The sequence below is a fragment of the Vombatus ursinus genome, unplaced genomic scaffold (genome assembly GCF_900497805.2).
Source record: "Vombatus ursinus unplaced genomic scaffold, bare-nosed wombat genome assembly UNPS02014863.1, whole genome shotgun sequence".
In the NCBI taxonomy this organism is placed as follows: domain Eukaryota; kingdom Metazoa; phylum Chordata; class Mammalia; order Diprotodontia; family Vombatidae; genus Vombatus; species Vombatus ursinus.
Window position 1 is genome coordinate 6,194,611 of NW_020954641.1, and position 5,157 is coordinate 6,199,767.

The 5,157-nt window shown below is 40.6% G+C and overlaps 1 pseudogene; it reads right to left on the bottom strand.

The window, feature by feature from the left end:
• Window positions 1-3,881: 3,881 nt before the first annotated feature.
• On the bottom strand, window positions 3,882-4,608 carry LOC114027858 (annotated as a pseudogene).
• Window positions 4,609-5,157: the final 549 nt, after the last annotated feature.

The following is a 5,157-nucleotide window of genomic DNA, read 5'->3' on the forward strand; positions in this document are numbered from 1 at the left end:
AATAGTTTTTTAAAAGTATGCTTTGATCTGCATTCAGACACCATCAGTTCTTTCTCTGGAAATGAATAGCATTTTTCATCATCAGTCCTTTGGAACTTTCTTGGATCATTGCATTGCTGAGAAAAGCTAAGTCATTCACAGTTGATCATTGTACAATATTGCTGTTACAACGTACAATGTTCTCCTAGTTCTGCTCATTGCACTTTGTATCCCATTTTACTTTTGAAAACAATTTTTTAGTTTTCTTTTTCATATCATGAATTTGACAAATATCAATATTTCTTTAGATTAAGAGCAGGAAAAGAGGATTGTCTATGACATTCCATCTCCTGACTCTGGGCATTTTGATGAGCTTTCTCCCATGCCTGATCTCCCTCCCCATCTCTACCTCCAATCTTCCCTGGCTTCCTTCAAGCTAAAATCCCATCTTCAGCAAGACATTTTTCTAGATCTCCTTCGATCCTAGTCCCTTTCCTCTGTTCTCCAATTTATCCAGCAGGTATTTTGTTCATATCTATTTGTGCTCATACTGTCTCTCATTTGAGAGCAGGGACTGTCTTTTGCCTTTCTTTGTACCCTCAGTGCTTAGTACAGTGCCTGTCACATAGTAGGTACTTCATAAATGTTCATTGGCTTTCTGATAATAATTCCACTGTTGTAAATATTCCCTGAAAATATCACCAAAGACAACAAAAAGTTATCTGTTTAAAGATTTTCACAGCATCATTATATGTCATTGTAAATACTAGAAGCACCTTGAATGTCCAACAATGGGGAAGCATTTAAAGAAACGATGACCCATTAATAAAGTATTATGGTGCAACTAAGTCAGACAAATATGAAGAATACAAAGAAATCTGGAAAGACTTTTATGAAACAATGAGAAGAAAAAAAACAGAAACAGCACAGTACACACTAACTACAATCAGAGAAAATGAAAAGTAAATGAGAAGGAATGAAAAATCCTGATGGGACTTAAATAGAATAACTGAAGAATTTTTGTTATAGTTACTGAAAAAAATTAATTACTCCAAATGTAAATAGTTACTAAGTCCAGTTGGTTGTACTGATGCTCAATGTTTTGCTTTTAATAAAACAATTTATTTTAAAAATAAAATGAAATGAAAAGTTTAGATGCAATTAACCCTAAGGCCTCTTCAAGCTCTGGATTCTGTGATCTTACTCTAGTTATCCCTCATTACTGAGCCCCATTGAGGCCTGAAGCTTCCTGGATCTTCCTGGCTGGCTAGAGGCCAGTTTGGCTTCCCAGCACTCAGAGATCTGCTGCACACACTCCTCAATAACCTTTTCCCTTTCATTCTTCACTGCCACTCTTACTGAATGTGTTTGAAATCTGCTCCCTCTTTCCCTTGTACCTTGTCTTGACACATTTTAGACAAAAAGAGCATATTTTCTAGGCTCAGTTAAAAGGGAAAGGAAAATATACCAAATCAGAAATAATTTGCCAGGAGAATGTTATTAGAAATGCAAAGAAAAGAAGTAAACCAAGTCCCACACTAGATGGCCCTCTATTTCCTAAGCTTTTCTATTCCATTATAGCTCATTAGGCCTAACTTGGTCTGTCATGATTTTCTCTCTTCTAAAGCATCCATCCCTTGATGTCTCCCAGGCAAGAATGCTGTGTTCCATACTAGAACAATTTTCTTTGGGATATTTGCTCAGTTGGGTTTTCTGAATCAAGATCAATGGCCCAATTTACAATTCTGGGCCACCCTCAGACAATAAATAAGCTTCCTGCTATGAACACCCAAATCAATCAACAAGCATTTATTAAGTACTTTCTATATGCCAGGCACTGCACTAAGGACTGGGGATTCAAAGAAAGACAAAATTAGTTACTTTTCTCAAGGAGCTTACATTCTAACAGGACAGAAGACATGTACATAAATAGGTACATGTAAGAGACATAGAGCATATTTGGAAGCTAACCTTGGCAGGGAAAAACCTTACCAGGAATAGCCTCCTGTAGATGATTGGATTTGTCCTGAGTTCTGAAGGAAGTCAGGGATTCCAAGAGGTAGGAGTGAGGAGAGAGATCATTCCAGACTTAGGGGGCAGGCAAATACAGAGGCACAAAGTGGGAAGATGGGAGTGTTGTGTGTGAGGAACAGCAAGCAGGGTCACTGGATCACAGAGTGTCAGGGAACAAAGTATAAGAAAACTGGAAAAGTAGAACCGGGCCAGGTTATGAAGAGATTTCAAGGCCAAACAGAGGACTTTATATTTGATCCTGGAGGTAATAAAGAGCCACTGGAGTTTACTGAACAAAGGGATGGTATAGTTAGTCTTGGTAGCTGAACATAGGGTAGAATGGAGAGGGAAGAGACTTAGGGCGAGGAAACCTATTAAAAGACTATTGCAATAGTTCAGATGATGAGTGATGAGGACCTGAACTCAGGTGGTGGCTGTGTGAGGGAACAGAAAGGGGCATGTGTCAAGAGATGTTGTGGGGGGGAAATGATAAGATTTAGCGACTGATTGAATTCATGACATGAAAGAGTGAAGAGTTATAGATGATATCAAGGTTGGGAACTTGGGTGGCTGGGAAGACTGAGGTGCCATTGACATCAGTAGGAAATTTCAGAAGATGGGAGGGTTTGTGCAGAAAAATGTGAGTTGTTTTGGAGATGTTTAGTTTGAGATGCTTTCAGGACATTCAGATTGATAAGTTCAAAAGGCATTTGGTGACATGCGACTGCAGCTTAAGTGAGAGACTAGTGATTGGATATAGTGGTGCGTCTGAGCCAGATCAAACAGGTGGAGAACCTATTGTTATAATTTCAGAGTGAGCATTTACACTTTGAAAATCAGAAAACCAATCAGGACTTGATTTATTGTTTTGCTGATTGTCTAAATTTAAGATAGTGTTGGAGAAATATGTTAATAATGCAGATTAACCTTAAAAGAGTTCTGTTTTCAGAGAGCCGGTTATTAAACATTTACTAGCACACTGCTGGATATATATATATATATATATATATATATATATATGATTAAGTCCATAGAAGCTGGTGAAATCAACAAATGAGGGAATTTAGAAAGAAAAGAGAAGGCCTAGAGCACCAGGAGACGCCCACAGTTAATGTTACATAGGTGAAATGGCAAGGTTTGTTTGTTCCATCCACTACCCTTTGATGAATCTATGATATTGGGACTACAGAAAGATAGGAATGGGCTATGAAAGGATCCAAAAGGAACAAAAAGCTAGGGCATGGGGGGATCCATTGACCAAATTCACACAGGTGGTAAGTTATTCACTGCCTATGTGACCTTGAGCAAGTCGCAACCTGTCTAATGCTAAGTTTCCTCATCTATAAAATGAGGGGGCTGTTGTAGAAGACCTCTGAGTTCTTCTTCTCCCTCCACTGAGGATAGAAAGACAAAAACCAAACAGCCCTTGTCTTAAAGAAAGCTAAAATGGATTAGAGTTTATTCAATTGGCCCACCTCTTTTTTTCTGATCATACATGTCCACAAGGATGTCTTTTACACTGTTTATCAGGCACAAATCATCACTGATCATATGATAGAGCCTAGTTAGGCCAACTATTTCTTTTTCTAGTGCCCTTTGTTACCAGATTGATCCTTCCAAGATAGTGGTCTTCTAGGGGTCAGAGCTATAAAGTTTCAAATCTGAACCAATCTACTCTCTTACTCCTACTCTGTTTTGTTTTTGGTTTTTTTGTTTGTTTGTTTTGTTTTGCTTTGTTTTGCTTTGTTTTGTTTTGTTTTGTTTTTGACATGATCGAGTGCTTATTTAATTAACAGCTTGAACACTGTATCTTCCTGGCAGGGCCAAGAGCCCTCTGCACTCTCCCCAAGCAGAGACAGAGGATCAAGTGGCCCTATATGAACAGACCCCTAAATAAATATAACCACGTCTTCACATGTCGCTTTGGAGAAGGCTGCCAGGATACTGGCGAACACCACTCCTGGGGCCTGGGACGCGTCCACGGCGTAATGGTTCCCTCGCTTACTGTAGTACTTCACCAGTGGGGTAGTCTTGGAGTGGTATGCCTTCAGGAGGGTTTGCAAAGCAGTTTCGTTATCATCTGAACGACGAATCAAAGGCTCCCCCGTGACGTCATCCTTCACGTGCTGCTTTGTGGGGTTGAACTCCTCATGGTAGGAGTGGCCACTTGCAGGATGGTTCAGCCTTCCTGGGATTCTCCGGGTAAGTAGAGAGTGGGCGATGTTGAATTCAATGACTGAATCTAGCTTTTCGTTCCTCTTGTCCATGAGGTCATCAAGCATTTCTGCCTGCCTCACTGTCCCAGGGAAGCCATCTAAGAGAAAGTCATTCTTGCAGGGAGGGCTGTCTAAGTTCTTCTCCATCAGCTCCACAACCATATCATCACTCCCAGTTTTTCAGCATCTATTGTCTTCTTGAGCCTCTGGCCCAGCTCTGAGCCAGAAGCTACCATGGCCCTCAGCTTGTCCCCTGTAGCCAAATGGCAAGCACAGTACCTTTCAGCCAGGTTGGAGCCTGCGTGCCCTTGCCGGCCCCGGGCGGCCCCAGCAGCACGGCGCGGATGCCCCTGAGCGAGTTCTGCTTTGGCTTCAGCGCGGTGGCCACGCTAGGCGCCATCGTCCCTCACTCCCCTCTTCTGTTCTAAACATTGTTCATCTGTAAAACCAGTTCAAAGTATAGGTACTAATGAACTATTTCATCAGGTTGTCAGTGCACCCACACGTCACTTTTTGGGCAACATATAATTTTTATCCACTTTGTTTCTCCATGTGGACGACTAAATTTCTTTCTATTTCCTGTGAATTTCACTAAAAAGGCATTTGAATGTTCCAGGGCTGGATGCAATTAGTGCTGTCTCATCTTCAATTGAGAGCAAGACTAGATGATCTCTGTGTCTTTGCACTGGCCATCCCACATGCCTGGGATGCACTCCCTCCTCATCTCCGCCTTAGAGTCTCTCTCTTTCTTTAAGGTGCAGCTGAGAAACTATCTTCTGTTTGAAACCTTCCCAGATTTCCCCACTTGCTAATGCCTGCCTTTACAAATAACCTAATATTTAGCTACTTTGTATATACTTTAATTTAATAACTTTATATTTATGGTATTTATATTTTTATATGTACTTATCTCCTCCATTAGAATGTAAACTCATTGAGAGAAGAGATT